This window comes from Phalaenopsis equestris, unplaced genomic scaffold (genome assembly GCF_001263595.1).
Source record: "Phalaenopsis equestris unplaced genomic scaffold, ASM126359v1 Scaffold000402, whole genome shotgun sequence".
In the NCBI taxonomy this organism is placed as follows: Eukaryota; Viridiplantae; Streptophyta; class Magnoliopsida; order Asparagales; family Orchidaceae; genus Phalaenopsis; species Phalaenopsis equestris.
In genome coordinates, this window is record NW_018164844.1 from 1422854 (window position 1) to 1435897 (window position 13044).

Below are 13044 nucleotides of genomic sequence, written 5' to 3' on the forward strand. Positions count from 1 at the left end.
GCGTCGTGTGAGGGGATCAACAGATAACGCAATCATGCTACTTTTAGCAAGCCCAACCACAGCCATCGGTGACACTTAGCATCAAGAATCTCGATCTTCGAGATGATGATGTATCTCAATGAGTTTCTCCCATGGAAGGCTTGGTCCACATACTGTTTTTTGATGAACAACCCTTAAGAACAATACTGTTTGGTTCGTTACTCTCCGATGAGCGAAGGACGAAATATATAGATCTCCTCTAAAGGAACCAAAACATTTTTGCATGGAACTCAGCGGACATGCCTGGAGTTGACCCAGGAATAATCATGCACTTTTTAAAGGTAGATCTGATATTTAAATTGGTCGTCCAAAAGAAGCACAAATTTGCCCTAAATCACTTATAATCCATAAAACAGAAAGTCAACAAGCTTATATAGGAAAAGTTCAAACGGGTAGTGCACCACCACACGTGGTTGAGCAATGTCATTATGATCAAAATAGCCAACAGTGCAGGGTGGATGTGGGTTGACTAAACCAACCACAACAAGGCTTGTTTAAAGGACAATTTTCTCCTCCCGTGCTTAAATCAACTCGTTGATGCCACGTCCGAACACGAGATGCTCAACTTTATGGATGCATACTCATGGTACAATCAAATAAAGATGAGTTTGAGAGATGAAGAAGTTACCTCCTTCCAAACATATAAGGGTTTATACTATTACCAGGTTATGCCATTAGGGTTGAAGAACGTTAGTGCAACCTATCAACACCTCATGAACAATGTCTTCAAAGACCTTCTCGGGCATACGATGGAGGTGTACGTTGATGATATGTTAGTAAAAAGTCTAGAAGACTCAACACATTTCTCATATGGAGGGGTGATTCTTACTTCTTCGTCAGTATGACAAGCACCTCAACCCAACTAAGTGTGTCTTCAGACTCACATCAGGAAAGTTTTTAGGATTCATGGATACTCATCACAAAATTAAGGCGATCCTAGAAAAGATCAAGGAACCGAGAGAGATGGTACCCCCAAAGAGCATTAAGGAGGTTTAACGTTCGAACGGTCGTATAACCGCCTTATCTCACTTTTGGTTTGTTATGGGCATAAGTATCTCTTGTTCTTCTAGATATTACGAAGTGCTAGAAATTTCAGTTTTCAGTGGATAGATGACTGTCAAACCGCTTTCGAGCAACTTAAGGCATATCTGGCTTTGTCGCCCCTCATCTTGAAGCCCATCCAAGGAGAGTTGTTATATATCTATTCAGCTAATTTATCTCATGCAATAAGTTTTGTCCTCGTTAGGGTGAAAAGCTCGATTGAAAAGTCAATATATTACGTCAGCAAGATTCTATCTGAAACATACCAGCTCATGACATCCTTAGTAGAGGGAGAATTTGTCGCTCATAACTTACAACTGGTACATCATCTCAGTATGGTGAAAATGCTTCTAGCTTGAATCGAAACATACCGGCTCATTCACATTCTTTTGAAGCTGAACACCCGAGTCAATACCCTCTCTAAGCTCTCTACTTCAACAGTTGGAGATCTCTTTAAAAGAAGGTGCATTGAGGAGATACATTTTATCAGCATCCAAGGGTTTCTACTGGCCTACAATCAAGCAAGATGTGTTAGAATTTGTGCAAAAGTGCAAAAGTGCAAGAGTTGGCAACCACACTCCAATCGTATGCACACACCGCCAGTATAAATCACGTCATTTCTGAGTCCTTGATCTTTCGCCTAATGGGGGGTAGATATCATGAGATCACTTCCATTAGCAACTGGACAATGAAAGTTCATCATTTTACCTGATGACTACTTCACCAAGCGTGTAGAAGCCAAGTCCCTCACCAAGATCACTAAAGCTAATACAAAGCAGTTGTCTGGAAAAAACTGTCTGTCGCTTTGGAGTGCCCATGAAGATTATCACTGATAACGTAATTCAATTCTCTCGGAAATTCTGTGTCATTATTCAGAGGTCGTCGTATTCAGCTGGTGCACACTGCCATAGCACACCCCGAGATGAACGGACAGATAAAGTTGATGAATCAGATAGTTCTCAAGGGGTTGAAGACTCATCTTGAGAAGGCTGGGGGACAATGGGTGGAAGAGCTCCACAACACCTTCTGGGCCTATCGCAACACCTCACGAACTCAGACCGGAGAAACTCCATATAACGTGTGCTTTGGGCACTGAGGCTGTCACCCCAATTTATATCAGAGTTTCAAACCCACGAGTTCAGAGTTTCAACTTGAATAATAACGAGAAAAAGCTTAGACAACATTTTGATCTCTTCCTAGAAACACGTGACGTTGCCCACCTTAGAGCTGCTTCCAATTGTCAAAGAGTTGTCCACCACTTAAACCAGAGAGTCAAACCTCGACCTATCTACATTGGAGATCTGGATTTGCATAGTATTGAAGTAGTCGGTCATGGCCCGCAACGTAACAAATTGTCCCCCTTCTGGGAGGTTTCATACATCTTCGTTGCTATGATCAAGACTGGAACTTTCAAGCCCAATAATTCTGAAAGAAAAATCTTGCTTCGAGCATAGAATGCAGATAATCTTCACAAGTACTACCAATAACACTCCAGTCATGTAGTCTTCAATCCATATATTTTGATGTCAGTTTTTACATCACATCTTGCATATAACATCAATGTATCCCGAACTTGTTAAATGTATATCATTTACTTGATTTCTTTTACATGGAGGACATCTCCAAAAAAGTATAACAGTTCGTTCACGAGCCACATCATGCTCTCGACTCAAGAAATACACAACTTCGGTTGCATTTTAGTCGAAGCAAGATCAATCCTAGAAGAATTTGATCCAACCTCTTCATGCGGGTTAACATCGCCGATTTTTTACTCAGATAAACAACACTTGATACGTTAACAATCCTTGGTGGACTGCACCTGACCACTTCAACACGGGTTCGTAAGCGAGCAATGCTCCAACAAATAACCTCGAATGGGTTAAAAAGTCTTTGGTGGACTTATATTGGCTTCTCTCATACGAGCTAACATCATTGAGTAATACTCTGATACACAACCCCAGGCAAGTCAAAGGCCGCTGACGATTGATTCCTACAACAACCTCCTCAAAGGCTAGAACCTCTAAATGACATGGTATCCACTGCAACAAAAAAAAAGGAAACAAGCTTTGTCATTATCAAAAGAAAGATACATAAAAGGAAAAAGAGATACTAGGGGGGTAATTAGTCAACGAAAATAAATAACAAAATATGATGATCAACAAGTATATTAGTATCACTCATACAACATTATTGATAAAAAAAAGGCAAAATATGAAAAAGGAATAGCTGCATCTGTATGGTTCATACAACATGACAAAAGCAATGATACTAAAAACAGATAAAGAATAATAGATAGCTAATCGACCTCGACATTCTCCTCTGCCTCCACATCGTTGTTGGAGAACACCTTCTTCATCTCATTCTCTATATGCTCACCATCAGAATCTGAGGGAGGATCCTCTGAAGTTTTACGAGGAGAGAGCCCCTCAATGATAATCCCGATTCGAAGTTCTGCCACTCGATTCTCCTTCAGAAAGTCACAGATGAATCCTTCATCGATGAACCACTTTTGTTGCTCTTTTTCCTTAATATCAAGTACGTGATAGCAGGCCTCTTGGATGTGGTCTCGAATGATGGTCTTGAACTCAAGCGAATTCTTACAGTCCTCTATCACATTTTACTTAACCCCTGCAACATCAACTTCCTTCACAAACCACGGTAGACGGGTCTCTTCCTCCGAGGCTGACACTGTTGACTTAAGGGTCTCCACACTGCTATTAATTTCACTGAGATCAACTCGTGTCTCTACCAACGCCCCTCGTGTTCTCTCCAAATTTTGAAACTGTAACGAGAAGGAAGTCTCTATTGTAGAGAGTTTTGTCCTACACTTCGTCAACTAGGATTTAAGAGCCTTGACTCCATCAACCATGGATTCATTTCGACGGTTGTACCTGCCTTCAAAATTCCAATTTTTTAGAGCCAACTGTAGTACAATATGGATTTCCACAATTTTATCCAACTAGAAGAAAAGAAGTTTAGATCAGATAGGTAAAATGATTATACAATAGCAGAAGATAAAAAAACTTGCAAAGCCCTCGACCTCAATGAGCTTAGTGCATTCTTGAGACAGTATATTCTCGCAAAATATGAATGGTCGAAGGACAGGGCAGGGACCTCCGTGATTCTTTAGCCCTCTTTTATTATTTTTGAGGGAGTATTTCATAATCGCTACTCGCTGGGAGTCACTTCGAAAGTACTGCAAGGGATGGCTCGGTAGGTCTTTTTATAGATTTTTTTCCTACATTGTGGTCGCGGATCGCTCAGGGTGAGATGAAAGTTTAACCTTGAACAATGACTCTTCTTTCAAAAATTCATAAGTGTGTTGCACTTAAACATGTATCACTTTAAGATCCTGAAATCTTCCCTCAACTTTCAAGAAACTGTTGATCATTATTTGGAAAGAAAAATCTCACGGATCACTGCCTCATTGGATCTTGCAATTGGAAATTCAATGCTTTGTTCTTGAACAACATACGACCATGTGCATTGCTACCAAACAGGCCTAACCGGGCCAAGATTTCCGGCGTCAACTTCAACCCGCACTTCCTGAAGAAGGCAACCAATCCAATATTGATCGTCATCGCTCGACAAGAGAACTAGGCAATGCACACACTTCTCGCCTTCATAATATCCGTCAGCTCAAGCGCTGGTGGAAATCGCAGGCCAACTCGCTTGACCACTCATGAACAACAATGTACCCAGAGGGAGAGAAGTACGCTCGATCAGTAGGAGTCACTAACTTTACTACCATATTTCCAGAAAAATAGTAATTCTTCTAAAACAAAATCAAATCGCTTTGTGAACTTCGACTCAACATCCTCCAAGTTCCGACCATTCCTCTGGTTTTTGATAGGGTGATTTTCCCTGAATATCACCATCCTAGCAGCCCGAGAGAAGACTAAAAAGAAAAAAAAAATCCAAGAGAACCTGTGTGGCAAGGTCGGGGATAACTTTGGGAACAATTTCCTCTTACTTCCCTACAAGAGAAAACGCGAAAGAAAATCCCTGAGGTCCTGCCTGACAGGGTCGGGATAACTTTCGAGATATTTTTCTCCTACTTCCCAATGAGAGAAAACTGCAAAAGAAAATCCTAGAGGTCCTGCGTGGCATGGCCGGGAATAACTTTCAAAAAAGTTTTCTCCTGTTTTCCCACTAGATAAAACTGTGAAAGAAAATCCTGGAGGTCCTGCGTAGCAGGGTCGGGGATAACGTGCAGGACAGTTTTCTCCTACATCCTCACGAGAGAAGACCGCGAAAGAAAATCCCGGAGTTCCTATGTGGCGGGGTCAATGATAACTTTTGAAAGAGTCTTTTTTTCTCTTCTCCTTCCATTAACTCTCTCCCCTATTTTAGAACAACACTCTCCTTCTCTCCCTCTTTCTTCTCTCTTTTCTTCTTTTCCTCACTTGTGATTCTTCCCCTCATCAAGGCTACTATTTATAGGCTTAAGATGTGTCATGGCATTAAAAGTAATTTGAATTAAAAAAAAAGTAAATCTACATTCCCTCTTCTTCATGTGGCTCCTGACTTTTAGCCTTCCTTCTTCTGCTTTATGGCATTATGGCTTCCTCATTTCAAATAAAAAAATGAAGAAAGCGTAAATTCTTTCTATATTCTCACCCTTTAGCCTTCTGAATTTCCTAATTTTAAAAAAGAGTCACAGTTAAAAAAATGCCAAAATCTGCTAAAAATCTTCTCAAATTCCTCTATTTTCGATTATTTTCAGTCTAAATCCCATTGCCCGATTTTTGACACGAGGTTTAGCTCTCGATGGTCCAGTTTTTGCATTAATTTAATTTCTAGTCCAACTCCACAATCCAAATTCTGTCGAATTGCGTCCAACCCGACCCTCAAGAAATAGCGCTAGTCCGTAGGCCCGTCATGTGGAACAGTTCCTAGACCCGTAGTGCCAGCGTAGGTTGGCATGCCCAAATTCATTGGCCCGCTTCTCGGGCACGTAGAGGACAACGCAGGCTGTTAAGCCCACCCAGTGGCCCGACAACAAAACTTTCAAGAACAAGATTCAAACCTTCCACCTTACCCACGACGCAAAAGCACAAATCTAGGTGATCTCGCCCGAAAATAGAGAGCAATTGATATGACTCCCATATATTTTCATCATTTATCAAGAATCTCGAGGCATAACACGAATTTAAATATTAATACGTATACATGACAAAAATGAAAAGCTCTAGATCTAGATATTTTCGGACCATAGAAGTGATCTCGCCCGAAAATAAGGGCAATTAATATGAGTCCAACAAATTTTCATCATCTATCGCAAATATCGAGGCATAACATAGATCTCGAGACAACCTTTTCAGTAAGAAATATTCAAACATCGATAAAAAGTCATTCAGAGCTTTAATTTCAACAAATTTACTGTCAAACCGACTGACTCAACGAGACGGATCCAATGATATCAAAACTAATATAATCAGAGCCAAATCAAGCTGAGATTAAGTCATTATACCACCTTGGAAGTTTTCCAGACATGCATGGAAGAAACAAATGTCGAATCTAGCAACTCTATAGTCAAATCGAGCATCTCAACATGACGAATCCAGCGAGCCCAAGATCGCTTAATTCTAATATTGTTAAGACACTTAAAAGTCCATCAAACACTATTTGATCGAATGAAGCTCTCCAGACCGTAAAATGGTTCATATTCCAACATTAATTTCACCCAAAACACAATAAATATAGTCCCAACCCTTTTATGATGGGGGAGGAGGGTTTGGGATATGAGGAAAAGTTTGAAGCTTTAGAGAGAGTCGAAGTTTAACACCACTGTCGTCGATCGTCGTCTACCACCACTGACATCTGTCGATCACCGCCGACCATCGTCGACTTTCAACAATCGTTGTAGACCACTATTCAGTTGGCCACTGTCGACTATTGTCGATCATCGTCAACCACAATCGAACATCACCGACCAAATGCCACTAATTGCTATCGACTGTCGCCCGTTCAGCAACAAATTCAACAGCTCGTCGATGTTATAACTTGAGAAAATTAATAACTCTTTCCAATCTGTTAGAAAACTAGTTACAATTGTAATATTCTTTTTATAGTGAGATTCTTCAACCGAGTCAAACACCGTTATTTTTCAGAGCTTTCCATATAAAAACATATGATGTCATAATTAATTAGTTTCCTTTTTTTTATGCTAAAACGACAACTGTCGTGAATTTTCTATCATGCATCATCATAAATAGACATTAAATAAGACTGCATATATATTAAAAAATAATTAAACTTTAAATGTTAGTTATGTAAATGCAAAGGAATTAAGTGAAATGTGCGCAAATCTTCTACTTGACCATTTTTAACTTGCAGATTAATTTATCCATAACCGACTGGCTTAATTGAACAATAAAGTACTAATCAACTTAATTAACTTCCAAGTTCTCACTACTCCAATCAATTCATTTATACTTAAATCATACTTGATCAAATTAATTAACTCACAGTTTTAAATTTTTTTTATTTCTTATCATTTTTTTTTTGTCTTCTTACAGAACTGTGAGCATGAATAGCAAGATGTGTGATTCAAACTCACCATCTCACAATAAGAAACTCGACCCTCAACTATCATGTTGTAGGTAAGCGTGCATTTTTATATCAATTTCCTATCAATCATACAACTGAAACCATCAAACATAATCCACTGATTGAAATTACGCAATCATGCCACAATCCAAAAGCCTCTTGATTAAAATATATAAACACAAAAACATATATCCATAAACTAAATACCCTCAAATGTTATCTACATAATTCTACAATCTAAATAAAATCCAACCAAATAGCCCCCAACAGCTAATCTAACCAACCTACAGCTTAAAATATGGGGAAGTAAACCCCCAGCATTCAGTACAATAAAAATCCTACAATCCATATAAAGATGGACTATAAATAGCACTACGCTGCACTGAATAATCTACCTCGAAATTTCAACAAACAGTAAAAGAGCAAAATCCATAATCCAACAAAAGATTGTTGGCGGTCTACGGAAATTAAATGGTCAGTTCCACAGGGTAAACTCGACTCCAAAGGCACCAAACATTTTTTTTTAATTAAAAAATTGCAAAAAGTACTCTGATCCACAGCCATCTCTTATAATACGTCTGCACCAATTATAAAAAAAAAAAGTCAGATCACTTGTAAGACCATAGGAAATAAGAATTAAAGCAGAAAGGAGTAATCTTATAAGGGGCATTTACATAAAATACCAAACAATTCTTATATATTTACATATATAACATCTAAACTTACATATTTACGTACATTGCACTCAAATCTTTGACGTCACATCAAAAATTTTTAAAAGTGAAAGAAACACTTTCATCCATAAGTTTTTAATGCCAGGAAGTTATAAAAGTGAAAGTGTTAGATAAGTAAGCACATAAGAATTGTGTGGAATGTATGTAAATTTCCCATTTAGAAAAATATATATGATTTTAGATTAAGCCATATTTCCTTTATAAAATTAACAAATCGGAAGTAATTGAAACAAATGACAGCATTCCATAAACAAACTCATATAGCCTGAATAGCAAAGCTCAGATGAAATTTGAGTGAAACTTTACGACTATGGAAAGCATGCTTTAGATAAGACTGATTCTACTTTCACTTGTGAAAAAGATCATCACTTTTTAATGTAAGTTTGAGAAGACAGCAGGAGTATTAAATCAATGTTAGTGTTCAACAATATATAATCAAAATGGTGAATCCAACAAAAATTAACATTTTCAGGTCATTATTTCTAATTTTAAACAATCAAATGAGCCCTTATAAGAGTGCGTGACTACGAGAATGGAGTATAAATGTCATCGTCTTCCAAAGATAAATATCTAGTTCTAACAACACCACCATATCAATTGAATTACTGAAGGGGCATTTATATACATACTACCAAATACCTATGTAACTACATATCTAACACCTTTTCCTTCGAAAAAATATTGCGTCCGGACAACGGACCCGATGAACAGAAGAAGCTAGGGTAAAAAAAAAGACCTTCCCGTGCATTGCATCCGTTGTCCGGACGCAATATTTTCTCCTTTACTCTTTACATTTATACCACCCAAATCTTTAAAATTGAATAAAAAATATCACTACTTTAACTTTCAATAAGTGAAGTACACATTTTCATGCACAAATAAGATGGCAAACAAGTAAAAATTAAAGTTAAGACATTATACATGAACTTCATAGGAATTGAGTGGTATGCATGTAAACCTTCCATTGATGAAATAAGCATGGTACAATTTGGTGCTTTCTCATCTTTGATATGAATATGGCCACTAAAGGGTTAAATGTTAAAATTTACGAATTTAATAGATAAATACCTAAAAATTGCATAGTATGTATGTAAATCCCCATAAATAGAGCTTGACTTGGTCATATTATAAATTCAAATTTGGCTTGAGCTCGAGACGAGCTTTCATATATATGTTCATATTTGACTTATTTAAATTTTTAAAAAATCATAGATAGCTTGTGCTTTGACTTGCTTATATTAAATGAATACTTTAATGAACTAATAAACAAGATGAAAAATTTAATGAGTACTTGTTGTATAAAAGTGCAAAATAAATTTATAAATCTAAATAAAAAGTAATGGAATAATTTTTTAATTAGTATTTAACTAGTTTACACCTATTAAATAAAATAATATATTAGTTCCAAATAAATTTTCTTACAATCAAATAAGACAAGAGTATTAACAAATTATTTCATTAAAATTAAAAAATAAGGAGTTGTATTAGATGAATACGCATATTGATGTTAAATTATAAAAATTATTATAATATATATGTGTGTGTGTGTGTGTGTGTATATATATATATATATTATAATCTGTCAAATTTTAGAAAATATAGTTACATACATTTATCGATAGGAAGAGAGGTATAAATACATGTTTGTTACAAAGTCCAAACAAAGGAAAAACATAAATTCAAAAATAGACCAACAAAGAAATGCATAAATATGAAAATGGAAATAGAGGAAGCCAATAAAATCAAATAACAACTAGTAACAAGTGTAGCAGTAATTAGCTTAATAATTCTAATACTTCTTCTTAAGTTGAAACATAGATATTCATCATGTTCAACTTGGATTTGAAGTCGTGAAACAATAACCGAAAAAGATTCTTAATAAGGATATTTGTTAAATGACCATCGGATGGGACAAATGGAATACAAATCTCCCGTAAATTGCATTTTCTCTTTAATGAAGTATATGTCAATCTCCACATGCTTGATTTGATCATATTGAACTGGACTATAGGCAATATTAATGGTTGATTTATTATCATAGAACACCTAGAGAGGAGCAGAGACTAGCATATGCAATTCACCAAAGCATAATGACCAAAGAGCTTCACATATGCCAAGGACATGGAGTGAAACTCGACTTCAGCGCAGCTTCGGACCACAACCGATTGTTTTTTACTTTTTCACGTAACAAGATTTCTCCGCATGAATGGGCAATACCTTAAGGTGGATCGTTGATCATGGACAGACCCAACCCAATCCACATCTATATAAACAGTAATAAAAAAAGGTGTGGTGCGAGAAAAATAAACTTAAGTACAATGTGCCTTTATAGTAGTGAAGGATCATGTGGACAACTTAAAAATGATGCTCATAGGGATCCTGTATGAATTGACTCACAATACCTTATGCATGGCAAATGTTTTCCCCCAAAGTCGTTGATAGTGAGTTGTGTTCACCGGAACCGTATTGGGAACATCAACTATTTTCTCATTGGGATCCATTGGGAACGTCATTGATTTGCAAAGGAGAATGTTATTTTATGTCAATAGATCAAGCATATATTTGCGCTGAGACAAGCAAATGACCCGAGATGATTTAGCAATTTCCATGCCTAAGAAGTACCGGAGCACCCCAAATCCTTCATTTCAAATGAAGTAGCAAGAATACCTTTCAGAGATTCAAATGTTGGTAGATCATCACCTGTGAGTCGACGATAATGATAGCAATTTCGCCACTGAAGAAATGCAGAAAAAAGATAGTATAATATGATTGGGTCTGACCCTTGGGGATTGCTTCAGTCCGTAAAGGGACTTTCGCAGTCGACACGCTAGTCCCCAGGGAACAGTATAGTTAAAAGCCTGGAAGGAGGCACATGTACACCTCCTTTTGTGAGATCCACATTTAAGAAAACATTTTTGACATCTCGTTAGAGGAAAGGCCATTCCAAATTTACAACAAGGGAAAGTAGGACCGGAATGTGTTTAATATAGCAATCGGAGTAAAAGTCTCCTAATAATCAACTCTGTACGCTTGTGAGTAGTCGTTGGCGATTAACCGTATCTTATTGCATTCAAAGAATCCATCAAAGTTAAACATGGTGCTAAAAATCCAGCAGCACTCTACTACTTTATTACCTGGAGGAAAGTCCATAACATCTCATGTATGATTCCGTTGAAAGGTAATAATTTCATCAATTACTACAGCTTTCCAAAAAGGATCAGCTAATACTGCTTCGAAAGTGGATGGGAGGTGATGATCCGCCAAGATAAGCAGCAAACGCCTTATAGATCTCCAATAAATTGCAGAAAGCAATATATTTTCCAATGAAATAAATAGAGCTTGCTTGATTACATACCTCAACACAAGAACTCACCTCCTCATTCAGAGTAAAGTGGTGTCAATTCTCGAAATGTCACTCATAGCAGATTCCAGGTTTTGTAAAGAGTAAGTGGTGGATCCAGAGGGACAAAGGGCTCCTTGGATATAATGGTTGGAGAAATATCAATATGGGTCGGACAAAAAAGTGTCTAAGAAATCAAGCTCCACCTTACTTAAGACGGTGACAGGAAAGTATAGAATACTTTCAAAAAAAGAAAACATCGGCACTTACATAGAATTTATTTGTGGCAGGGTCAAGACAATGATAGTCTTTTTGAGTGACAGAATATCTGAGGAAGACCCGTTTTATAGACCCGAGATCAAGCTACTACGATTAACGGTTGTGTTCTGAACAAATGCCATGCAACAACAAATTTTGAGTTCAAGATTAGTGAGGAACCGATTGGTAGGGACACATGACATCAAGAAAGCTAATTGAGTTGTAAATTTATGAAATTTTGTGGGAATTATATTGATAAGATAGGTGGCAGTAAGCACGGCATAATTCTAATTTTTTTTCGGGACATTAGATCAAAACATAATGGAATGAGCTACTTCGAGAAGATGCCAATTTTTTCTCTCGGTTACTCAACTTTGTTGAGTGTATGTATATAAGCTATCACAGAGGATGTCCTTACTTACAAATAACTCACCTAAAATAGAATTAAAAATTTCACGGTCATTGTTGATCTGAAGAACTTGAATTGAAATTTTTAATTGGGTCAAAATGAAAGAGTGAAAGAACTTAAAAATGACAGCAGCTTTGGATTTATCTTTTAAGATATAGACCCACGTCATTCGACTATGGTCATCAATTAAGGTAAGAACCACCGTTTATTAGTGTAGCTAGGAGTGTGAGAGGGTCATCACAAATCACTGTGAATAAGAGAAAAGAGAGCGAAAGGCGTGTATGGATGAGATGAATAAGAAACGCAATAATGTTTAGCTAATTTATTAATCTTACATTTGAAGGTAGCAAGATATCTATTAGTAAACATCGACGAATACAATTTTTTTAAAAACTGAAAAATTGAAATTATGCAAACGATAATGCAACAACAAAATAGAATATTTAGTGAATCGAGAAAAATTGCAACTACTGGGAGGACCTCGTTACATGTGCATTTCTCTTGGAAGAAGTAAAGGTCAGCTACTCTTTTAGCACTTCTAATCATCCTCCCAAAACGATGATCCTGAAAGACACAAATATCAGGATAGAAATTAACAACGCAGTTCATGTCATTTGTCAGCTTACTAACAAATAACAGATTACACCTCAGCAGAGGGACATGTAACACCG

At 37.0% G+C, this 13044-nt stretch overlaps 1 protein-coding gene across 2 annotated transcripts in view; it reads right to left on the reverse strand.

Annotated features, from left to right (window-relative positions):
• Positions 1-7771: 7771 nt before the first annotated feature.
• The window catches only part of LOC110026819 (transcription factor GTE4-like), a 31491-nt gene continuing 26218 nt past the window's right edge, over positions 7772-13044 (reverse strand). For both annotated transcript variants that reach the window (XM_020727968.1, XM_020727967.1), the window contains exon 6: positions 7772-8210. The gene's annotated coding sequence lies outside the window, so the exon portion shown is untranslated. The remainder of the gene's footprint in view (positions 8211-13044) is intronic.